This window comes from Ictalurus punctatus, chromosome 5, assembly GCF_001660625.3.
Source record: "Ictalurus punctatus breed USDA103 chromosome 5, Coco_2.0, whole genome shotgun sequence".
In the NCBI taxonomy this organism is placed as follows: domain Eukaryota; kingdom Metazoa; phylum Chordata; class Actinopteri; order Siluriformes; family Ictaluridae; genus Ictalurus; species Ictalurus punctatus.
This window is the reverse complement of record NC_030420.2, coordinates 9,516,255-9,543,075: the sequence shown is the minus strand read 5'-3', so window position 1 is coordinate 9,543,075 and position 26,821 is coordinate 9,516,255. Positions and strand designations below refer to the sequence as shown.

The 26,821-nt window shown below is 39.2% G+C and overlaps 1 protein-coding gene across 2 annotated transcripts in view; it reads right to left on the bottom strand.

The window, feature by feature from the left end:
* Positions 1-17,264, bottom strand: part of gnb1a (guanine nucleotide binding protein (G protein), beta polypeptide 1a) — a 30,771-nt gene extending 13,507 nt beyond the window's left edge. Inside the window, exons 1-2 of one of the 2 annotated variants that reach the window (XM_017468364.3) lie at positions 16,748-17,264; positions 12,758-12,827 (exon numbers count right to left, since the gene is read on the bottom strand). The gene's annotated coding sequence lies outside the window, so the exon portion shown is untranslated. The remainder of the gene's footprint in view (positions 1-12,757; positions 12,828-16,747) is intronic. The other variant, XM_017468363.3, reaches the window with a different exon arrangement.
* Between the last annotated feature and the right edge of the window lie 9,557 nt (positions 17,265-26,821).

Sequence of the window (26,821 nt, the reverse complement as noted above, 5' to 3'; positions counted from 1 at the left end):
CACACACACGGGTGGCATAAGAAAGTCCAGGCCTGAGCCACACTCATTTATTTCTCAAAAAGGCTCTGATTATATTAGCTGCTAGTTATAGGCTGCCAGAGAGAGATTTTTTTTTAGTTCTGTCGTAGGCAGGAAGGAAAGAAATGGGACTGTAAAAGACTTCCTTCTGGTCATAAGAGGGGTGGGCGATGCATTGACAAAGCTGGCTGACTGGAAACCAAAAATTATCTTTATCAAATGCTCCAACAAGCGCTCTGAAGTTGATCATCCCTCACCATCGATACCAAAGCTTACATAAGAAGGCATTTATAAGATTACATACCGCAAGTACATTTTACTGAGACAAACGAGGCAAGAAGGAATCTCAGAAGGGAAAGCAAGAATCATCTAAAACGTCCCTGTTCAACTACAGTTCAATGACGTGGACTTTTCCGTTTGTAGAAATTAACAATTTAACACTACAAGCCAGTAATTTCCACATTGTATAATTGATGTACATGGCAGGTGAGGACTTTACACAAAACGGGTAAGGAATTTTCACGTGTGTCAATTGAACACACCTTCAGCTTGACATTTGTGTAAAACATGCAGAGACACAGAACAGATAATCTAGTGTTCAGATTAGGGTTGTTATGGTGTCACAGTGAATGGTCAGACAGCACATTTCTCTCTATTACCATTATATATAAAAAAAGATCAGATTCCTTTCTCTAGTGGTTCTCATTCCTTTTGTGTCCAGCTGCGATGCCCCAAAAATTGTACAACCCCTTACATCTGGACTTCCCTCTGCACAGGGGACATGACCATACTACAAACATTTGTCTGTTTAATCCACTACTCTTGTAAACACGTTACACTGTAATAGGGCTGGGCGATATCTCAATATAATATTGATATCTTGATAAATGATTACACAATACACTTTGGAGATATCGTTGGTATTGTATGATTTTTAACATTTAAAATAATTACAAATTAAAGTGTACTGAAAGGATGCCATTGATTTGATGTAATTTTTTGTAGGTATTAAAGAAAATCATCAAACTCAGTTAAATTTTTGTTTTGTTTATTTTACTACTGTTTTGCAGACATTATGTTAGCTAACTGTGATGCGCATCGCAGAAATGTCCTCAAGTATCGTGATATTTTTGTCATATCGCTCCCAGCCCTACACTGTTACCCGTTTCCACTCCTGGCATGTTCACAATGATCATACACAGGGCTATCAAATGCACAGAACAACACGGCACTGCTGACCAAAGCTTACATTTAAAAATAAATAAAAAATAAGTAAACAAAAGAAAGAAAAAAACATTTTTAAAAATGCCATTTTTAAAAATGTCTTTCAAAGAAAAATTTGTGAATTTTTATATATGCTAGAATTTTCACGACTGGCTTGTGGGCTTTTCAATGCTAATTAAAAACACGATACCATGAAACAGTCATATTTTAAAACTAGGCTCTCCAAACTAGGTACTTCCAAACTGCAACACCACTAACAGAAATAGCGTCATATTTCTGCAAGACCGGATTTGTGCATCTTTAAACCTGTCTTCGGCTGGACATTCAGTTCCTTTGCCTTGCAAGATAAATGGCTGAAAGGTTCTGCTGCACCAGATCTCTCACAGGAAAACAGATGTCCTCAAATCTTTTGCATAGTGCATGTCAAATAAAAGAATTGTGCAATGTCTGTGGCTCAATTAAGAACATTAAATTTAGCAGTCTTCCTGAACTTGGTACCTAAAAGCCATGTCATGATGAGAAATGCTATGAAACTGGTGCAAGCTGTAGTGTTTTCACATATCGGTACAATCTGAGAGGGCAGTGTGCTATTTTAAGGACATATCACTCACCTCTAAACAGAGAGATTAGCCTAATGGGACTCGATACTCAGGAGGATGAGTCGGAGCACAGCTTTTCTAATGAGGACTATGGTGAAGGAGACTGGGGTGTGGTCACCTTCAGAGACACACTCATACACAGATCCATCACCTTATCCAGAGCTGCTGAAAAGATGCATTCCTTAACCACGATGTACAAAGTAGGTTTCCTTTCCTTCTGGACAAACACCATCAGACTAGCTTGATTCCCCAGACCTTAACATTAAATGCTCAGAGAGTAAGTGATTTTGAAGTTAGATTTACTCAGTGATCGCTTCCTTTGATCATTTTTAAATATAATATATAGAGACAAAATCCCTGTTTGCTTCTGAACTCAAGTCGAAATGAAAGGAGAAGCTAAATCAGTCTTGAGGACTAGGTGACCAGTTCAAAGTTTGCAGCAATGCTTTTCTCACACTGTGCCATCTATTAAACATGGTGCCCCGGTTCTGCTTATGGGGGCTTAATAATTTAAGACACCCTCCCTCCTCCCCCAAGCCTACAGGCTTATGGGGAGCTCCAAGGGATTAACTTATCATCCCGAACAAAAGCTGCAAAGACAAGCCCTGATTTTATCAACCATCTTTGGTCAAATGAAGTGAATTTATGCGTGAACGAATAGTCTACAATAGAATAGACTAGTTCTTAGACGTCCTATAGACATGAATGAGCCCAAACATATCCAAAAGGCTATAAACCAGGAGACCAAAGATGAAAATCTGAAGGGTGGATGGATATTCAGGCGTAATGAACAGTAGGAAGTGTGCTTAAATACATCGCACAAGACATTTACAGTGATCTGTGAGGGTTTGTGTGTTGCAACTGCAGAGCAGGAAGTAGAATTGCTGCACCCTGCTAAAAGCCTTGGCCATTAATAGTGGGGAAAATCTAACCCTGGAGTTCATCCTCTTCCTGGTTTGAAGTTACTTTTTTTTGGAGAGAGAAAAAAGAAAAAAGAAAAAAAAACAGGAAAAGAAAACCTGACACCATGCCACTTTCACTTCACAAAAACATTCAGTACACCATGTCTACATTAAGAATAGGATCATGCAAAAACAGTTTTACTAATTTTGTTTGCTCAATTTTATTAGATTTTTTTCAGTTCTGAGTTTCAGTTAAGCTTGAAACTGGCCAGAGGGACTGTGTGTATTTTGAATTTGGTGCACCATGTTGTGTTACACTTCAACCTAGTGACATCACACAACCACACAGTCAGCTGAAAGTGTGCAAGTGTGTGCATTACAAACAGGAAACGGAGGGTGGAGTGAGCCACAGGACTACAGTACACATATAGCTCATGTTCATGTTCTGAACCAAAACAAACGTTAGACACCCATAAGGTGTTGAGGGGGGTTACGAGGCTTTCCAAATACTCATCCTAAGTTTGTTATGAAATAAGAAGACATCTATTTCGCTTAGGATGAAACTTTATATGGAGGGATGGCTAATGTTTTGAGCTCCAAAAAACCCTTGAAATTCTTCTGTGCTGCCTGTGCTCTGTTCATTGTAACACCAGGACAGGCTTTGGCCGGGAAACGCAGATCTTAAAAGGCTGACAGTTTGAGTGCGGGGAAAAAGCACCACACCTTTCACAACTTCAAGACCAACTCCTCAAAAACATAACCATTTCTGTCTTTCGTTTAACATTCAGGGTTGGCCTGAATGGGCTGACAGTAAGTAAAACACTAGTTAATACACATTACCTGAATGCACAGAGTTCTTCGCTGCTCTTTGCTCGACGTAGCCCAGGGTAATAATGCACTTATAAAGGATTTAGTGTATACGGCGAATAAGTGCATGCACTGAAAGCTCCGGCTGCCTGTGATGCTCTAAATGGCTGCCGTGAGCATGTGTGTTTAGACAGACCATGCGCTTACAGCCATGCGCTCAAGACAGACTATGCAATATTTAACAGCACTCTGCCAGCTGCCTCCCATTCCCTCTAACCATCCTCAACTGAAAAACAGGATCGAGCAACACAGGACTCATTCCCTCATTCTTAGACTCCCTCCATCTTTCTCTCTCTGACGTAGGAGCCAGGCAGTAGGACCATCTCCGTGTGGCCTGTTTCTCCAGGGGCTTAAAGGAGCTCATGCATGTAAATATAATTGAAACACAAGGGGTCAGAAAGAGTGTTGGGACCATAAGTCTGGAGGTGGCTGATGGAGGATGTGCTAGTTGCTGGAAGCCTTGCTGTTTTGCCACTCCTTTCGCCTTCATTCTCCCCCCCCCACGCAAGTACACACTACATTGCTGTTTCTCACACTAACAATCATGTGTAAACATTTTACAGCAGCTGAATAGCTTATGCAGTCATTATAAAAAAAATAAAAAATAAAAAAATAATAAAAAAATTAACTTGGAGAGCAAATTCCCACCCACAGCATCCTATTTGGTATACTTTATCAACTGTACAAAAACATGGCCCCGTGCAAGTCGTCCAATTTTGGTGCAAGAGTTAATTTATTGATCGCTGCATCATCGTAATAACAGGCATAAAATCATTTATTCCAACAGCATCATTCTTAAGCTCAGTGCCAGGGTAAGCACTTTCGCTGAGGTTCAGATATGGAAGATGAACACCTCATGTAGATCAGACTGCAGTCCCTCATACTTTTTGACCCCTTCCTCCCACAACCTGATTGCTCTCCACACCATGACATCATGCCATGTTCTCACACAGCAGTCGCTCCAGAGAAACCAGAAACCATGGACCCACTGCCCTTGAGCTTTTTTCAGTCTTCTTTCTATGTGCAGGAAGCAGCTGAGCAATTTGTCCCAGGTAGTAACCATGCTGAAAGGATCTGGAACTGTTAAGACTGAAGGAAGCTGGCCTATAAGTGGGCGTGAACCAACTGAACCCGCATGTGCGTGGATTTTTAGGCTTTTTTCCCCTCTGACATCACAGCATGAAACCTGCACATGTCCACGTTGGTTTTTGCTATGAATGTGTTAGGACACCAATTACCATGGTTGCAGACCAGGCTGACTAGAATTTTTGTAATTTCTTGCAATCTGATAACATGTTTGCAATTTAATTTTGTTTCATCATTACTCCCTTGTGTCATAGCGTGCTTGTGTGCATTTTCAAATAGTTTATTCTTATGAATGCTGCTTTCATCAAATGTTCTGGATGGGATCTTTTTAAATAGATAAAATAAACATTTTCAAAAATATCTGTATAAACAGGCAAGGTTTGAATGAGCAAAGGGGACAGTCAAGTACAGCACAAAACAAAAACACAGGAACCAGATTTGCACAAAACTGGATGTAAACCTCAGGCTTCTACACAATATGATTATTATTTAGTAGCCTCCGATCGATGTGACGTGAACTACAGAATCTGGGGTAGACCTACGGTTAATTTGAGAATGATGGAGACATAATATTAAGCATCAGTTATGGTAAACTCACCATGCGAGCGTATAACATTATTTATGCATCAGATAAAGAATATAAATTGTACCTTACCAGCTGTGTGTACTTTTCTGAAAATCTATTGATAATCTATAATTTATTTATTTCAATTGGTGCCTTTTAAATCAATGCATCATGGCAAATATTTTAATATGCATGATTTTCATAAAATTTTCAACAGACAAAAGAGGGGCATTATAATTTTAATATCATTGAAAATATTCCCTGTCCACAGGTAGCCCCATGAAAATAAATAAATAAAATCACACACAGAACGATTTCTCAAATCTACACTAGGGAAGTGCCAATATATTGTGCTGTCATAATATGACAGAAGACTCAAGAGGGCCTGGGAGTTCGAGGTTCGCAATGCAGTACTTGTGCTTTTCTGGACTGAGATTTTGGTCATTTCTAGAGTCTGTTTGAGCTCCTCTTCTTCCAGGTGCCAAGCTTAAGTGTAACCATCAGCACTGGGACAAGTTTAGTTTTACCTTCTACATTCTCTCTACTTCCTCTTTGAGAGATGCAGTGGTTAACACCACCGCCCTGCGCACGGGCTAGGCTTTAAATCCACAGACAGGCAGCGGTGTTTAGCAGAGTTGCACAATGTTCTGAAATTTACATACATTGTCAATACAACAACACAGTAAACAACTCAAGTCTATAAAGCTGAGTCTATGCTGTAGACCAACTGCATGATCTGATTGTATATTCTGCCTACTGTTGGGAATGCTAATTTGGTTCTGATGGGTGAGAGACACAAAGTGGCTTGTTGAAAATATGAGCTCAAGCCCTCATATTTGGGCATGTTTTGCTTACCGTGCTGAGGACAAGAAGTCAAGACAAAAACCTGCAAAAGGAATTTCAAAAAGAAAATCCTTACACAGCCAAACAGATAACACCAGCAACTTCTCAACTTCCAAGACCGGTGTTAAACACTGAGAACAGCGTAACCTCAAATTATGAACTGATGCTTTTTAACAGTACATGTGGTGCGAAATATCTCCCTCTGTTAACCACAATTTTACTCTGTGCTTGGAACACTATTTTTAGCTTCATAACTGTGCACCTTGAGGGTAATATAGTATTGTCTATAAATGGATCAACTCTATTGGAGTTAATAATAGGGAAAATGTATAGGGTTTATGGTCGGACAACAATAATCAGCACTACACAGCTCCTACACATGATTTGAGAACATTTAAAAAGGTGTTTTAATTAGGCACTGTTTTATTTAACTAACAAAAAGCTTAAAATTCATAAAATTGAGGAAATCACACTTTAGTGCGGACGATATGAATTACTCATGGACTTCCACAGGTGTGTGCTTTGTTTGATTGCCTAAGTTTTGTTTTGGTATAGACAGTCTCGATACTACATCTGGTATTGGCTTTGAAGTCTAAATACTAAAATCTTAACAACCCTAGTCATGTGCCTAAAACTACAACAACTGAGAATAAGCTCACACAGATTAAGTCCATGTCCAATTTTGAGGAACCAGGACAGCTCAGTGCTAAGTGGGCTATTGGAGCAAACCAAAAATGGACAGTGTGTGTGTGGGTGTGTGTAGATTTCACGCTGCTTGTGAATGGTGCATGAGATGGTGGATAAACTTACCAAACCTTACCAACAGCTACAAGACACAGGCCATGAATCACTGAAGCAGGGGCAAATCGAACAAAAGGCAATATCTGAAGACACACGGTGTCCTGCATCCTGTGGGCACAAGACTGACCGGCCATGAACTAATTCCTCTTTCCCAATCTGCTTTCCCCCATTAAATGGCATTTAAAGAATGGTTGCAATTTTGAAAAGATATACATGCTTTCTGAAGAAGATAAAGTTGTGCAACGTAGAACCAACACCAACCTCTAAACCCTAAAAACACACAGTCCCACAGAGTCTGGCCACAATTTCAAAGCTGTCCGTTTTATATATACATTTTACATGCAGCATCTGCCTTTAAAAAGAGAAGAGGGAACAAAAACACTGCTTTGAGGGATCTTGTGGGCCACATTTATGGACCTTAGCATTTTGTGCTTATAAACATGACGCTAATGTGAGAGGTCTACTGGATTTGTCTGCTTCTTTAAAGTGATTGTGAAGCCTTCCGTCAGCATGCTTGTTCAGTGTTTTGTCTGCTACCCAACAATGATTCCTCTGAATAAAGAATAGTTTGTACCTTTGAAACTTGTCCTCAGTAACATCTCTACCACACAGGAAACTATAATAAAGAGAAAGTGTTCATTTGTTTGTGCCCCGCTCTTTGAAGTTCACATGCAGTAATTCCGACTGTAGATTAAAGGCAAATCAAACGACATTGGGAGGGACAGCCAGTGCAATTCATCCACTTCCAAATATAAACGGTCATTTTTAAGTGCAAGACTTCATTTACCAACTGAACTTTTGACACGGAAATTATTAATAGACTTTAATATCCAAGGTGTAAGTTGGGAGCAAGAGCCACAGAGAGTTTATTTAGGTCACATGCAGTGCAGTAAGAGAAGGTGGCAATAGGACACAAAAAGCTTTGGACTGATCACTGAAAGATTTCAAAGGAACCAACAGATTGCTATTTCAATACAACGCACAATTTAAAAAGGAAAATATTTGGTACTATGTAGAAAATGGATTATTTGCATGTGGTGTCTGTACAAAGCCCATTACATGGTTTCAAAACCCATTAAAAAAGGTCCAAAATTAAGAAAATACACAATGAAATGTCCTGTTCTTCTGTAAGGTTTGCCTACACTATGAACACAAAGCATTAACTGGTGTGTCTTGTAGACAGCTTGCCTAAGACACCTATAGATATGCTTGCCTTGCTGCTAAACAAGAGTTTAAGTGTAAAGACTGAACTCTCTAGTCATTCTACTGCCCGTGTGTTGATGCCTCCAGCTAAACTGGTTCCTCTGGATAACGCTTGTGTTGTCAGTACCCTGACCCTGAGACACACACTTAAAATGCCAACACTACCAAAGATTAAAAATGTTAGACTCTTCCGGACGCAGCACGCCTCCCACCGGGAAAGTGCAGATCGTTTTTAACAGAAAATAAATACAGGATCTACTTGAAATTTTTCTATATTACATATTTTATATATATATATATATATATATATATATATATATATATATATATATATATATATATATATATATATATATATATATATATATATATATACATATATATATACACATACATATATACATATATATACACACACACACACACAAACATATACATACACACACTCGTATCCTACATTTTGCTTCTTTAATAAAAAAAAAAACAAAGGAATTCATGAAAAAGCGAAGCTCAGCTTTAATGCCAGACAGGTTCATCTGTAACTACATAAAAACACACTAACTCCCTCCACCAGGTTTTAGCATGCTTTAGAGGCGCTACTGAGCAAACCGTGGCATGACTCAAAGCTAATCATTTTATTTCCACACAAGGATAATCTCATTTTGGAGTTAGTTCTTCTGCTTCTAAACTAAGGGAGGCAAAATAACAGGGGGGGAAAAGACTTGGCAACATCTGTGTGTATTTTTCTCACTGTCGCTTAGGCCTGCAAAGGTAAACAGAAAGCCAAGCCTTTATTCAAAAACTCCCTTGGCCGCATATGCAAAAATTGTAACAGGTTTACTCCATGTTATGCAAAATCCTCTGCCATTGCCATAAAGTTTGGATATTCAAACGGGTACCATAGTGTGCACTCATTGACCGGTAACAGAGGACAAGTGAGGACGGTTTAATGCAAATCGCTCGGTGAATGGCAAAGACACTAGCGACAGATTGCTTAGTTAGAGAGGCTTTCTTACAACTTTAATACAGTAAAGGGAATAGAAGATAAAAGTGCCGATTGAGAAAAGTCACATTTAAAAAGTCCAAGAGCCGTACAAGACTCCACTTTTATTTGGTGGTTCCATCTAATTCCAAGGATCGAAATTGCGACAATTCTGGTTGCATGTGCACCCGAAATATAATCTGTGCGACCTCAAAGTATATTTGGGAGCATTTCTCTACAAAACGTTCGCTAATTACTGCACAGTATGTGCCTGCTGTGAGCCGATATAGTGACCGATATAGTGATATAGTGGATCCACCAACGGAAAAGAAGGCTTAAGGCACATTCACACATAGCGACTCGGCGACCAGAGACCATTCATTTACAAAGAGAGCTGGTGACTTCCAGCGACATGAGCAATGGCGACTAGATGTGGATGTGTCCAATGGCTTTGAAAATTGAGAAAAGTTTAACCTTATGCAAATTTGGAACGACTTGGTGCAGCAACAACCAACAGGAGTGAAGACAGTACAGCACACGTGATCCGTAGCCATCGGAGCTCACTAGCAGAAGCAGCGCCATTGCGGCAGGAGCCAATTAGCTTAGGATCTTAGCGGGTGCAAAAATAAAACTCACATTTTGTTGCATTCGAGCAAAATCCCTCTTGGGTGAAGTGTCCGGCTTGTCGCTGACTCAGCGCCCAGGAACGAGCCAAAGCGCTGCGGTCCGTCTCCCGGTCACCATTAAACATATAGTGAATGACACCCTGACGGTGACGCTCACTTGCTGAGACAGGAGCTACACCGGGATTTTGCTCGATTTCAACAAAAAAGTGAGTGTGTTTCATCATGATTATTGTTTTGTTTTAAAAGCACTAAGGCCATAAGCTAAGTTAATGGTCGCTTGCACCGCAGAAAGATGGCCACAATGGCAAAGAACACACACTGCTCCTCCTTCATCTTGTAGAATATGATGCATATATACACACTGGTGAATTTTATACAAGATTGCTCTTCCTCCAGAATGTTTTACTTTAGCAGAAAGAAAACTGGTTTGCTGGCAAAGTGGAATGTTAGTTGCGCCACCCATGTTACTATGGCAACCAGTAGCAGGAACGCCTACTGGCAACTTCTTAGTACAGTGACTTGCAACGATAAAAATCGCTGTGTGTGTGAACGCAGCATAACAGTTTTCAGAGTGAGTGGCTGAAAGAATTTCAGTGGCTCCACTATAAAAAAAAAAAAGTTCAATGTACAGTGTTCACGGTAAAGCCTATGGGACGGAGGCTGCAGGTAACCAGGTAACACTGCGTTCACCACTGAATACACACGTTAAGCGTGAGAGCTTGATTAAACACGGGGAGAGAGCAAAGCACAAGAAATGCCGGGACAAGTGTGTGGCAAAGAATTCGGGATCAGTTTCGATTGTTGAATCTTTTAATCGTCAGGATGCTGCTGGCCGTTCTACTCAAACGGCAGAGCTGAACGTGAAATTTAACATGCCTCAGTGAAGAGATGGATTAAGGAGGGACAGAACAGAAGACCAATTTACAAATCTTGGCTACAGAATGAAAAATATATATATATATATATATATATATATATATATATATATATATATATATATATATATACACATACACATACATAAAATGCATGTATGTATGTATGTATGTGTGTATGTATATCTCCATCCATACACACATTTGTGGTGCTCCTTAATTTGCAGTGGGTGCGCCTAAATTTTTGGTGGTGCTCCTAACTTCTTGAAGGAGGGCGCACCAGTGCTAGAAAGTAAAAAAAGTTGATTTTGAGTCCTGAAGTCTATCTAATGGAAGAAACAGGAAAGGATATCCAACCCTATGAAGTCTGTTTCATTTTCAAATTCAAAACTTCCCCAAATCCCATTTCAATTTTCTCATTCTGGTTAAGCCCTGGACATGGTACTAAGCAAGATGAAACAATAAACACTGCATTGCTTACTGAAGTGATGCATGTATTGTTAATGTTTGACTGTATTGATAATGAATGACTTGAAAATGTGTGTCTGAGAGAGAGAACACAGTTCGTTTCTAAGATACAATTAGGCTGTCTTGAATCGTTGCAGCATCATCAGCATTTTGGACTTGTGATCACTCAATATCATGAAACATATTTCCGCTGTCCGAATTTGAAAAATGGACAGTGAAGTGGAGGCTCAGTGGTAAAGGCTTTGGGCTAATAATGGGAAGGTTGTGTGCTCAAATGCCAGCACCACATAGCTGCAATGTTAGATGCCTGTGCAACACCTCAACTGCTCAATTGTATCCTTTTAAGTGGTTTTGTGTAAAAGCTTTAATCAAACGAGCAAATGTAACAGTCAACTAAAACTATTGGTTTCTGCTTAATAAGTCGAACAAGTTCGCTCAACCAACACAGTTAGAATTTTATTGTTGGTATGGTTGACTATTTTCATATCAAGCATCAGTTACGACTAGGGCTAACTAAACAAACTGAGCTAATAAAATGCTATGGCTCTAACTGACGCTACAAGTTTATATTTTATCTATGAGGGCACATGAACTATAGAACAGCCCGAGAGTAGTTTCTCTATACTGATGCAGTGATTAAAGTGCTAAGCGCTTTGCTGGTATCATTGTGCAAGTTAGAGAATTACTGAATATTTGGCCCTTTGAAATCTTTCAGTGTCTTGTTTTAAATACATTCATCTGGATGCAACATGAAATTTCCAGAGACGTAGCAACATCAATCACTAATCAATAATAATGATTTTTTTAACTCTCCTCACTAAAGAATCAAAGTACATTTTACAGTAATAGCACTTAAACGAAACTGGGCTGCAGGGTCAGCGTCTTGCGTTGAAAGGTTCCTCTAGGCCACTAATACACCATACAACTGCCCAGACGGGTTATAAAACAACTATCCAGTTTCATCTGTGGTGATAACCATCCCGAGTATTGCAATTAAAATCAACTGAAAAACCATAGAATAGTACGAACTAAACTACAACTGTGCTTGCATGGAGAGACTGTGCTTACGTCACGTTGGACCTGATTGCTGAGTTAAGTCTAATGCAGCTCACAAAATACAGCTTTCTCAAATGAAAGCTATAGGCCATTAGGCTCAGAAAATGATCCACTATAGCTGTTCTTTGCCCATCCATAACTTCTACATTTCTAGATTTGGTATCCAAATGTTATTTTTAGACCTGATAATCTATCACCACCTCCGCTTGTTCACCTGGCCACATTCCTAACACATAGATACATATGGACAACAGGGGAGAAGGGAGAACATGGAAGCAAAGGCTTGAAAAACAGCTAACAGGAAACACATGCACAAGCAAAAAGAACTTCCTACTACAGGATTTTTACTGGGCGTTGTAAAAGAAGTCTACTGGGGCAATTTTCAATGCTCAGGATCTGGTCATTTTTCTACACTTTTGCTTGAAAGCAAGCAAAAAACTATAGATGAGAGTCTAAAAACCTCATTAAAACAACATTTTGTGTCTTCAAACTGGATTTAGGCAATGACGGGAGCATACTACCAAGTCCAAGACCCATGTCGTCACGCGCTCTCTCACTCACACACACCACATCTTTACAACCATCATGTCCAATCATAGGGTTTGGTGACTTCCTTACTCAAAGACACCAGGTTCAACTTACCAGTCTATTAACAGGTTTATTTGGTGTATTAGAGCAGCAGAAATCATCTGTATGGGATTCCAGTCGTAACCTGAAACAATGATCCGACAACAAGAACAGCCACTCAATCAAAAACAAATTGTATACACACACACACACACACACACACACACACACACACCAGGTAAGTTCAACAGTGCGAACAGGTGTGTTTTTCATGCTGCATTATTACAAATGCTGCATTCTAGCGCGCACGTGTTTAACCGGCTTTACACAGTACAACGTCTGGCCCTATTCTACCGTCACAGACTCACGTTGTAAAATAATTCTTTGGTTGCGAGTTGAAATCAGTGCATACGGTGACATGCTCACCAGCAGTCAGTTTAGTGCCACTCAACCGAAGACAGCCATGTACTTCTACTAGTGTCAGAAATCTTTTGATTTAAATCTGAGCATGTCAGCGCTGCTACAAAGTTCATCTGAAAGCCACCAATAGGAGAAAGACATAAGGACACAAATCATGGGACAGCTACAAATCGGTAGCAGCCACAATAATATAACAAAAAATATTCTAATGGACAGAAATAACATCCTTATTACTTCAAGCTCATGTAGAAAAAGTTTCTGTTAACAGTCTATAATCTGACGACCTGTTACAGAACTCAATGAACATTTTACTTGCATCATCTTACGCGCTGTGACACAGTTATCTTAAAAGACTGCTGAAAGCACCGGCTAAACTAGAAAATCGAAGATTTCGGACACCACACTAGAAGATATAAACCTGACTTTCCTCCGGTATGATAATATGAGCTAGATACTTCTACTTGCATAGTGATCCTTGCTGGAATCTCACACACGGTAGGAGTGGCACAGAGCTTCATTCAGAATTCATCTCAAATTACAGAAGCTACTAAATGGACTACTTGCATAGTGTGAAAGTCATTTGCAGGAATGGGAGAATGTTTGAAAATAAATAAATCAAACAATTCAAATCAGCTGCATCAATGACCAAGCCCATAATCCTAAAAGCTGAGGTCCAAAGACAGCAAGAATTTAATCCTATTTGGGATTGCAGGCTGAAAATGGAGGGGGATAAACACACAGGGAGAGAGAGAGAGAGAGAGAGAGAGAGAATGAGTAAGAGAGAAACGTTAAAATTAATGTCCACTATGTTAGATGGGGCAGACAACTCAGCGCTGGTCATATGTTTCTCGCTGAAAGCCGATTTAACATCTGGAAGCACAACAAGAGCAACAGATAGGTTAAAACAGCATCAAAATTAATTACAAATGATCACCAAGCACTAGGACGCAGATAACAGCCTTTAAGAAAGACGATGTCTCTACGCAAACTATACACAGCAGCAGTGAATTGTGAAGTGCGGCATTAATTTAAGGCAGGGATGTTTTAAAAACGGATGCCATGGTGCTGCACTCAACACGGATGTGAGCACAAACTATTGAGCAAACAAGGTCTTGTCCGAACGTGTGCACAACCCGCGTCCTGTGTGACTTAGTCGAAGTGTGTTATGGCGCAAAGAGAGGAAAAAGAAAGATTGGGACGTGTGTTTTGGGGGGGTTTTTTAAATGTGCAAAATAGGCAATGTTATTGTGGTTAAGGTGTATATATGTATATGGAAAGAAAGCAGTGCTGTACAAGTCAGTCCAAAATCCAAATAAATAAATAAACAAATAAACAAACAAACAAACTACTACTATTAATAAATCCTCACATCAGTGCTACACATCTGCATGCTCTGAATTTTGGCTCCACGTGCAGTGTTTCACCTAACTGAAGGGAAGTCAGATATGTTCAGTTGCATGGGTTAAAGTGAAATAGTTATTCCACTCCTCCATGTTGTCCTACATCTGATGCCATTAAAACACAGGCTCGGTCGCTCTCAGCTTTAAGAAAGGAAAAAAAAAGAAAGAAAAAAAAAAGAAAAAGACATGCCATTTCCCACCGCATCGGAAGCTAATCTAGAGAAACATTATCGGAATATGGCTTTTCCACGTAACCACAGTGGCCAACGCTAATGTGCTGCTCGGTCGGAGGGAGAAAGAAGAAAGCTGCAAACGCCATCTTGTTGGTTGCAGCTGCTTCAGATCGAGAATACAGAGAGCCATTCATTACACCAGGGAGATCCATTCAGCACTGTGAACCAGCACTTTAACGTTACCGAGATTCACACAAGCTTTTATTACAGGCGTGTGGAGGAAAAGTTGCAAAATGGCTGGCTTTCTTTTCTTTTAATCGAAGAGTGAGTGTGTGTTTCCCAGCCGTGAGTGTGGAGCGCCTCAGTATTACACCAGCCTCCTCTCTCTCTCACGCGCCAGAGACACTGCAGTGACAAACCGGTTCAATCCAACACGTCAACAGTTTCTCTCAGAGATTCCCGGAGAAATCATAATCTCGCTGTCAAATATTTGTCTTTCTAAAGCTGTATCGCTAAAAATCGACAGCTTCCTCCTTGCAAAGAAATCCGCCCTGTTTCCTCTACACCACCACCAGGGCCGAGATTTGCAGCCGAGAGAGAGAGAGAGAGAGATCACCCGAAAGCCAATTAGCCACTCATTTCCAGGTCGTTAAAAGTGGAGGATCAGTGCTCAGATCCGATCTAAATAAACAAACAAACACACACCACGGTAGACGAGAGCTGAAGTGTTGGTTGTTAAAATGGGAGATGTCTGAGAGGAGGAGCGGCTGACATCGAGCTGTCACTCACACCACAACCCTGCTGATGGTGCAGACACCATCCGACACACACCTTTACTACTGATCAGAAATGATCATAATCCTCCATGTACAGATGATCCACAAGCTAAAAACATACGTCGCGAAAAGAAAAAGAGGGAGGCGAATCCAGGCAGTAACTAACTGCACCAACCGTGACACACTCGCTTCATTTCATCTTTAATACCCCTACACACACTCTGTTTGCTTAAAACATGACTTATATGACTATAAAGTCAGCTTCTATTCACATCAAATGCTCGCTCATAGACAAGATGGCATTGAAGGGGAAATATCGGCGATACACGGTCAGATTTCAGGAGGTAAAGGGTTAACACACGCCCTGATTTCAACCTTTTCGACAAACCCAGAGGCTCCAACATTAGAAATATCCAGCACAGGAAGAATCAGAGGGAAAAATACATCCTCCGCGGTGGTGATGGGAAAAAAAAAAGATCAAACCCAGTCCTGCACAGAAGGAGCCATTTCCAGCGTTTTAATCGCTACTGAATCTATGCGAAATGCCTAGATGTGTTACAATCCAGGTACACAAGATAAAACTGTAGCTAAAACACTGCCTGTGTGTGAGGATGGAGCTGTAGTTGGTTGGGGGGGTTAAGAACAAATGGCCGTAAACAGCTAAGCAACTTGGTTCCAAGATGGATCTCTATCCGCACCGGAACACTTCAAATGGTGGACGCAGGTTTCACCAGAAAGAAAAACCACACACAGGCAAATGTGTGTCTAGTATGAAAAACAAGGCCACTAATGCTAACGGGAACTTTATTAATAATACTACTGCACGACATAAGAATAATAACGCACAGATGTGATTACGCAAAGCATTTCTGAATGAAGAGAGGAGCTTTAGCTTGCTAGCTAACACAGGAGCTGCTGCGAACCAGACAAGCTCCAGTGCTAAACATTTTCTGGCACATGACCGTGATTTATTTTTTGTTGGGTGGTTGTTTTTTTTAACAAAAAGGTCTGCAATTCTCCAAGCCTGTCCTACAGGATTACAAACCGACTGTTCGAAACGGAAAACAGATAATATATAAGCGAAATATTGACTTAAATTCACGCCAATCTCTTAGCAATGTGTTTACTTAGTTTACCAGCAGCTTCCCCCACCCCCGTCACACGAGCAGGGAAGTCAATCAACCCAGTTAGCCGACTAGCTAGCTCTCTGCGGCTAAGCGTTAACAACATAGAAATACTGTTTGGATGAAAAAAGAAAAAAAAAGTCAAGTGAAATGTTCAAAACTGCGCCCTTACCCGTTTTCAGTCGTGGGAATCCGTTGTTTATATCGCATTGACTGGAAACAGCAAAGGTAAAGAGTTCCCCCTTTCTCTCCGTCGAGCTAACGAGCTTTACCGAGGAGCGCCACTCCCCGCACCCAGCTTTCGATACGCCAAACGGTGGGAACACACACCGGCACACCACGGGCGCGAGAACGGCGGCACGTTACACTCACACACACTCTCTCTCTCTCTCTCTCACACACACACACACACCCGCGCGCGCACGCTCACACACCCAGACAGACAAGAATTAAATTCAGCTGCAAACAACGTATCTTTTTTCTGCCGTTGACTCAAATTAAAGTAGCTTATTCCGGCCCCTATCCAAACGTAGCCTCCCTTTCTGTCCCGCTGTCGTTCTCTCTCCTGCTCTTTCTTTCCTTCTTTCTTTCTTTCTTTCTTTCTTTCTTTCTTTCTCCTCGCCGCGGTCTCTCAAGCGCTTCCTCCGGCCATCAAACGGCAGAGATGGGCGCGGTAACCCTGCGCCGCGCTCTGGGAAACCCCACGCTCTCGCCTGCGTCACCACGTAATGCGCGCGACCCAACTAGGGATGTAGCTAGTGAAAGCTACAGCTGAAACCTCAGAATGCTAACCACTTTAAGAATATTTACTTTCCCCATGTCTTAGATTATTCAAAACAGACTATTGTTACAGTATAGTCATTTTTAAATGATCTTACAAAATACTAGGTATAATGTGTAGACTAAATCCCATTTCCATACTGATAGATAAAATATACACTGATTAGCTGAGCTGGTTAAATTGGTAGTCCATCTTTGCCATCTTAAAGAACAGTAAGATAATTTAAAAAAAAAAAAAAAAACACTAAAACGTTTATAGATTAATTTAGTCAACTTATAAGGAAGCTGGAGAATAAATTACCATCTGGAAAAGATGGTCTACCAACTTGACCTGCTCTCTCTTGTCTGTTTTGATATATATTTTTCAGCAGGGTGGCATCCGTACCAAATAATGGTGCCATTCTTAAACTTAGATCATCTTCCACTAAATGTAACGGAACGGCCACCAGGTTTGGACCCACTGAGAGGTTAATGTACTGGGTCCCCTTAACTGTTTGATCAGTCTGGTCCTCATGGGCCCCTGTCTAAACATTGTAACCTTGGAATCATCTTCATGTATAAAAACTATTCGTTGTCTAACATTGTAACCTTGGAATTATCTCCATGTATGAAAACTATTCATTGTCTATTGCAGGGGTTCTCAAACAGACCCCATATCCACCTATTGGCCTTTGAGGCCAATGCTACCTGCTACACCACTGTGGCACCCACAAACAATTTTATGAAACCTAATCCAGCTATTTAAATATGTGGCACATTAGGCAAATATACACCATGTTGCTTACTGGAACTATAACAAGTTTCTCTTCCTGTACCTACCGTACACAACCAATAACAGTAAAAGTGTGTTAACATATAGATATGAAATGTTATGTATACTTTTTTTTAACCATATGGTAACATTGTGGGGTGGCACGCTGGTGTAGTGGCTAACATTGCCTTCTCACAGCATCAGGTTCTTCTGTTCAATCCTGAGCTTGGGTTACTGTCTGGTACTGTATGTTCTCCCCATGTTTGTGTTGGTTTCCTCCAGGTTCTCTGATTTCCTCCCACTTCCCAAAAATTGTGTCAGTAAGTGGGTTAGCTACACTAAATTGGTGAATCTGTGAGCAATATGTCTTTTGTATAATGTAATAGAAAAGCTACTCACTTTTTATGATGACAGCCTGCACTAAAACACATGTGCCAAAATGTTTACTTGTCTGCTCTCTATGCTGTCTGCATGATCACTGTTGACAAGGTACATCATTGTTTAAAATGTATTGAATATGAAACTCTTAAATGTACTTTACTTATATGCAAACTAGCCATACAGAGCTAAAGCAATACACATTTTCCCTTACTACATCACCTGTTGCTCAATTCATCAACACATTTGAACACATAAACATGCACAATCCTAAAGGCATAATCAGATTCTGATTCAGATTCTGAGTAGAGGGAATTCGGCACAGTTTAGTCATCTTCCTGCTCAAAGACGTCTGCAAACATGATTATTAACTGTTACAGCCAAACAGGTATGAAAAGGGAAATCACTGGATTTCAAAGGTGCAGAACCACAGTTAGGCTCTCCTATATTAGTCTAGATATTATAATTGGGAGTTTGTAAGTACACTATCAAAAACAGGTTTATACTACAGAAAATATCTAGGCACCATCTAGATAAATAAGTGCTCTTACTTTTATTGTAGTCATGATCATTTGTAAGGGGGAAATTATTTCATTGTCCCATTGATGAACAGTAGACTATAAACTTTTCCTTTTTTATTTATCCATACTGTGTGTGAAATGACTGGTTGGCCCGTTTCATAATAATATTCCAAATGTTATTTACATAGACAGCTAAAGACAGCTTCACTATGTGAAAATCAAAATGAGGGATTTAATTAAAATATTTTTTTTATTTGTATGTATAAAGTATACATTTAAATTAGGTTTCACATTTGTTTAATGTGAAGTATAACCAAAGCCCTAAGTATGTAAATATAAAGTACATATCATAAAGCTAAATAGCATAGCAACATGGTGTCACTAACAATGTCTTGTACTGTCTATGCTTCCATGTGTAATTTGACTTGTAATCTTACAGAATAATTAGACTCATGGTCAAGCCTGTTTTATCTCAAGTGGCCAAATCAGCTGTCTGAGATGTTGTAATAACAAGATGTTTCACATGGTTGTACAACGGTACAACTGAGTACAACATGAATGCTGTGCTTAGTAATTCTACAGTAGAGAATTTTGTTCTACAGCACAGGTTCTTAACCCTGGTACTGGAGTGCCTCTTGTCCTGCAGATCTCCCTGCTCTAACATACCCAATTCACGTGAGAAAGAGTAATTCTCTGGTTAGCTGGTTAGTTAAATAAATTGTTTAGTTGTGAACAGGAAGAACAGTAAAATATTCAGGACAGGATCAGGTTTGGGAACCTGTGCTCTTTAGGGTAGGGGGTATTATTCTTGTTAACACATGAAACCAGATCTAATGATAAAATCGAGCTCAAATGATAAATGTCTAAATTGCACAAATTAAGGATGATGTGTGATTTCATCCAATGCTAGGTAGAGGTTGGATTGGATGGAAGTAGAATAAGAATGTGACTTGGAGGTTTCAACTCTATGTAAGAAATAAAACTTCAGTCCTGTTGTTATAGGAAAATTATCAAATTATAATAAATAAATTAATAGGTGGTATTCACCCTCAAAGATGATTATTTTGCTATAACAATACATCCTAATAATTTTCCAATGATAATTTTTTTATTAATTAAAGAATTACATATCATAGTTTTTTATTAATTTATATAGTGATTGTTGTTGAAAGTACATGAAACAAGTAAGTTACCATTATCACTTACGTTATAACTGCAAAACCTACCACCCTGACAAGCTATAAGGTTATAGCTTTAAGGTTACCTCTGACCATTACAAAGTGCTGACACTGGAGACTCCAAAAAAATGTTCAGTAAATGTCTCCTTACAGAAAAATTCACAATATCAACCATAATTTGTTATAATAGAAACTATAACAGAAAACCTCACAATATCAACAATAATTTGTTACTATTGTAACTATAACATGTTACAACAAATGCATTAAATAAATCTTTCAACCAGAACTAATGTCAGAGCTGCTGTTATAGAAAAAGTAAACATCTTTTGACCTATTAGAATCAAGCATTCAACAGTGATGTGGTATAAAACTTTTCAAGGTTGGGTATTAAAAACAAACAAAAAAATTGTAGCGGATTAATTTATTCATTAATTATTGTCTAGCCAATTGTAGAAATCTAAGCATTTTTGGGGCAACTCATTAGTCTTATAAAGCAGGGCACCGTTTACTTCCCAATCCCAAAACTAGCTGACTTTCAAAGTACTTCAGAAAACACTGAAAGATACTCATCATTCAACACGTTAGTTGCATCATGTGCCCAGCTTTCAAAGAGTATAATTGTGCTGTTATGCGCTTGCCTCTCACACTCATTTAGTTTCAGACAATCCTCACTGAGACCCACCCCCAGTGGAGGTGTTCTACAGGACTGCATTCAAGAGCCAGTGTACCTCTATGAGAAAAACAAAAGGAACAAAGTGAAAGGCATGTAGTCAGGGGACCGTTAGCAGATCTGAGGGAGGCAGGGGTGGGAGTTGGTCTCCAACCCATAGCTAATTATCACCAGCAGCATGAGTGAGATATTACTCCACAGAGACGATAAAGTGAGTTGGGTAGCATCGTTACTTAGAGACCTGGAACACAATACACCCTGATTCATTACCCACTGGGTCCAGAGGGCTGCTATCATCCCACATATACATACTTTGCCAAGGACAGAGAACCTCCTCTAGGAATTCTTCACAGGTTAGGGTGGGGCAGCCACCTTAAGTACAAGGGCCCTTGAGTATGACATAAGAGAATACCCAGAATCTTCCTTCAAAACAAAAACACTTGCAAAAGATGTGTGGACTATGCTTTGATTTTTGAGGGTAAATTTCTGTTACATTTAAATTTAGGAATGACATATTTACATACTGAAATTGGATTGGCATCCACTCGAGGTTATATTTCTGGTAATAACAGTAACTAGCCAATAATATTTAATGAGACCTGTAACAATAATGATATAGACAATTGTCCAGGTAGAAGTTGGACTGGTTGGAATTAGCCATTATCTGATTTTGAGGTCTGGGAATGGGATGCTTCCAGAAAGAGTTGTTGCACCAAACATGAAGAGACATTTGAACCATTGAAACTGGGAAAATAGTTGTTTATTCATTAATTATTTTTTATATATGGCCTTTAGTGAAAGTGGCTCAAATGTGACTGATTGCAGCATATGGATTCTAAAGGTTATAGAAGCATCTGAACTGCTCAGAACCAACCAAATGTCTCAAAACACACTGCATGGTACTTCATCTTCAAGCATAATATCCTGAAAAGTACCGGAATGTTCTTGACCTGACCTGAACCACAGTAAGCATGCACTTTATTTACCATTTCAAATGGCTGAACTGAGTACCATGAGTGCTATGCTCCAGCTTGCTTATTGAAGGCAAACAAGAGCCTTGTTGAAAAAAGCAGTAAAACGGCAGCATTACAGGCCTTATATTGAATCAGTAGGGAAGATACAATGCATCTGGTGATGTAAGTTTTTGGCAGAGAGCAATTACTGCTTTTAATTAATAAATGGATTACAATATACACTATAAAAAGGGTTCTCCTATAGGAGTCACCCAATATAGATATAAGAAACTTTAAATGAAAGTTGACATTCTGCATTATTACAGGATAAAGGTGATCAGTCAGAGTAACTGTGTTGGTCTGCATTGACCCTTCCCCCTAAGGGAACAAGTGGACCCAAACCATGGCAGCAAAATTCCTCCCACATATAGCATACTCATATAATATTCTGATATAATTGCTGATATAATAACTCCAAAGATCTGACTAGGACTCAGCTAGAGAACATGTAAGCATAATCATGGTGAGATTTAGTTGCCTGGGATACTTTCTGTAAATGCACTGGGTACACTGGGCTGCTTCACAAAGCATCCCTTGGGATCCTGTTAGCAAGGCGGTGTGATACTGCAGAATACATGTAGGCTGCACCACATTCATGGACCAGTGAATTAATACAGCAGATATAAATATATATACTTTAGATTATCTTAGCTTGATTGTCCACCAACATAGTCCAAAGGGACTACTAATGCTGCTAGCACAAAAAGCTGGCATTGAACAAGCACAAGTATGGTATTCAACGAGAATCACAGTCATCTAGAACAAATAAGAACAATGTAGCAATATTCAAATTAAACTATGCTTGACTATTAGTGATCAACATTTTTAAAATTTATATTCATGTACAGCATGTTTTGTTTGCAATGCTCTTTTACAAAGGAGTTGGGTTATGTTGGGTTGGCCATGTTGGGTTATTAAATCAGTTTAAAGTTTAGCAGTGCTACTAAATATTATAATTAATATTTTAACAAAATATAATGGAACAAAAAGCGTTCACTGTCATTTGGGTCCAGTGAATGGGTATCAAGTTTATAATAAAATGAATGTAAATTAATTTCATCTGATAACCTTATCAAAGCTGTTATGCTAGCTCAACATTATTAGCCTAATGTTAAGTGACGCATACTGTACACGTATTAGCTCTACAATATACTGTACTACATCCAGTAGCTACTTTGTATTTATCTATTCTAGGGTAAGCACTGTATTTCAATATACAATTATAAATGTATTTATAAATACTATTTATGATTACATTAAATCATAAACTAAGGATGCAATAATTAGGTATATTTCTCCCTTCCTAAACATGGTTCATTTATTCTCTCATTCTCCTTCTACTTGTCTTGGTAGGGGGTCACAGTGAAAACAGGTTGAGGTCTGCCCAGAAGACTTCTACATTTACAGTTACATTTACATTTATGGGACTGGCAAACACCGTTATACAGGGCAAATTACAGAAGTGCTAAGGAAGGCCCTATCAATAAACACATCCTCATACTGGTTCACTAGGTCAGGGACTAAGAGTTATTCATTTCACCAACTAGTTGCCAGAACAAAGAAAAGCCTTGATGCATGTCTCCCTTCTATACTGAGAGATGGTGGGTCCAATCCAGAGTGCCTGAGGATCAGGGGGAGCGTGGTGCAGAGCGGGGTCTGATAAGTAGTTTAAGGTACATGGGTACTGGTCCATTTTTGTCTTAGTAGGACATACCGGATGTTACCTCAGCCCTCCATACTGGACACCTCTCCAACATTTGCTGTGTCTTGATACCCTGTCCATGAAAACCACAAACAGAAGTGCAGACAAGATATACTCTGACACCCACTTTAAAGGTTTCAACTTAACACCAAGAATGCAGGCACAACTCTCACTTTGCTCATATAGAGACTGGATCACATTAAAAAACAACCCTGATAACCCATACTCCTGCAGTAACCCCCACAACAAATGTCGAGGTACAAGATCATTGGCCAAATTCACAACACACCATCATGCTACCCCCTTAAAAAAAAAAAAAGAAAAAAAAAAAAAAGGGACCACTAGTTCAGTTTCCTAATCCAAAGGCACTGCTCCAGATATCCCATCAGCATTGGGGTTGCAGTTGGGGTAAGTATGCCATGCAACCTTAATCTTCTCCAGTGCCTTCAACATTTCAGGCTGAATCACATCCATCCCCGCAGCATTCAAGATGTATGAATACCTCAAACTGCTATTTGGTACATAAGTATGCACAAACAACAGTGATAATTTTCCTTCTCCTCATTGAGGCAACGCTCTTGTCCACTAGGAAAAAGCTGCAAGGCCTTCAGCTGTGAGGCCTTCATCCTGGGAGTGGTGTGTATCCTGACAGCCTGAAGCCTGTCTCCTGTTTGAACTCTGGAGTAGCAGTGAAAGACCCCTAATGAAAATTTTTGGTATTGGAGCCCATAGTATGTGTGGATGTAGGGCTGTCTATATCTAGTCCATACCATTTCCATCTCACACAGTAACACCAGCAAAACGACATTGCACAATCCCAAATCCAGCTTCCATTACAAGGGTCTAGTTCCTCTAAGACTGTCTATCACATACCTACCATATAAATGGCATTGTCAGTTCGATCTGATCCTGATACAGTGATCATGGGAGGCTCCAGGAGTGGGTCCTGGTAACCTTCATTTGGGCAGAATACACTTAGTCATCTTGTACCCTTCATGGTCGCCCTTTGTCTGAGCTCTCCCCTAAGATCTGTTCATCTAGGGAGGCCCTACTAGGGGCATTAGGCTTCTGGTGACATAGCTCTGAGGTGCACAGAAATACACAGGCTCCTTCACCATGACAAGGTTTTGATCCACAGAATAACGACACTGTTCCCCACAAATGTAATTCTCAATTGGGCATTAGTATAGGGAAAAAGATGTAATGTCCAGCCCCCTAGATATCCAATTTTACTACGTATAAAGACCAAATTCAGACACATTGAAGTAAATATTATATTCTATACTACTGTGTGCGTAGATCTTCCATTTTGAGGGTCACTGTTATGCACAGTTGTCTGTCAAAGACTAAGTAACAATCTCATAAGACCCTATAAACAATTAGACCCAAAATAAAATATCCTTTAAAAGGGTGTGAAAAAACACTACAAATGTCACCTAATGATGCAACAAAGTGCATACAAAAGACTGATATTGCATGCTGATAAGCTTATAATAACCTTGCTTTTTATAGCAGGGTCGAGATGTAGTAATCTGATTTGGAGTAATCTGCTCCAATCTGGCATAAATGCTGACCGCATGCCTCTCTCCCGCAAATGCACCGCTCCTATTGGCTGAGCCTCAGCTTTACTGATATATGCTGTCAACCTAGGGCATGTCATATTGACATTCAGTTAGGTACCTTTCTACATAGTCTATACATTCCAAGTTGAACTTGGTCAGCACTACCACTGTAAAGTACTACCAATAATGAAATGAAATATATAATGATTTTATACATGTATTATTATGCTTATTCAGTCACTTCATTTCCAGGATAGATATAAAGGATAAACATAAGAGCCTAGAAGGCTATAACAAGTTATAATGCAATTTAGAAACAGAGAAATATTTAAAGCCTCTAGACACATTCAACTGATTATAAATACCAGTATTTGTTGGTCTTCAGCTAATCTTCGTGATGAAATTCTAATTATAAGAAAACAAAATCTTGTATTCTACATACGTAGTATTAAATAAAATGATGAGAAAATCCAGGCGCATTTAATTAATTTGCTCACCAGATTAAACTAGGTCAAAAATATTTTAGAGCGCTGTCCTAGCATCAAAGATGCTTTGTATTCATTTATTCTACTACAGTTGATCTTAGCCAAAAGGCAGACAAGAGATACACCTTTATCAAATACTACATAACTAACTATTTAAACTTATGACCTTCCCTATTAGTTTCACTATAATTTGGTGAATATTTTATAGTAAGTTACTGAATAATACACTTGATAAACAACTAAATAGCAAACTGAAAAACTTTAAGGGGTTAAGCAAAGTGTAATTATAAATGCGTGCTGAAGTTGTCCGGGACGCAGCTTAATGTTCTTATGTCCTTGTGTAAGATGCCTGAACCTAAATCTCTCAAATGGCAATCCATACCATGAGCTGGGCTATGACTTATAGAGATTGCAAATGACACCTGAGCAAAACATGCTGTGTGTACTGTATTGCTACACACATTTAATTCTGGATATTATCAGGGAATAGAAACAACTTATTAAACCACTGTATTGATCATTTTGAATTCATTTTATGTTACTGTATATGTTCACATCCAGTGAAGAGCTATAACAATGCAGAAAGTCATTCTTTCCAAGTGGTAGCTGGATGAAATAAGAAACTTAGCATAAATCCCCCAGCTAGTGGAAAGGTAAACATAATGTTAATTTATGAGGTTATGATGACTGTTATCTATCCTACAAAATTATGTACATAAATACAGCTAACCTGATGTACCTATATTCATATGAACTGTTTTTAACACACATTTATAATTTTTCAAATTATTTTTTAAAAATAATTTGTACAGCTCATTTAAACACATACCTTGGAGAATTTACATTAAGCTTTTAAACACTCCCCTGAGCTATGATGAATATAACTGCTAAAGGGGTTTAACTATTGCATATTCAAGACACAGAGTACAGAATTATGTGTACTGCACTACGTATATGCAGTTAAATGGCCACCTTTACCTACCTGAATAACACCTTTACTGCTGTTAATGGAACAAGTAAAAGTAAGTCCTAGATGATGTAAATGACGTATCATGTGAAGAAAGAGTGCTCTCATACTCCCCCTTCTGTCTGCCTGCAATACAATATTGAACAAAGTGTACGCTTCTTACTGACTAAAGCTGATTAAAGAAAGATGGTCTGAATTAAAAATATGATTAAAATTTTTTTTTAAAAACAGCAAAC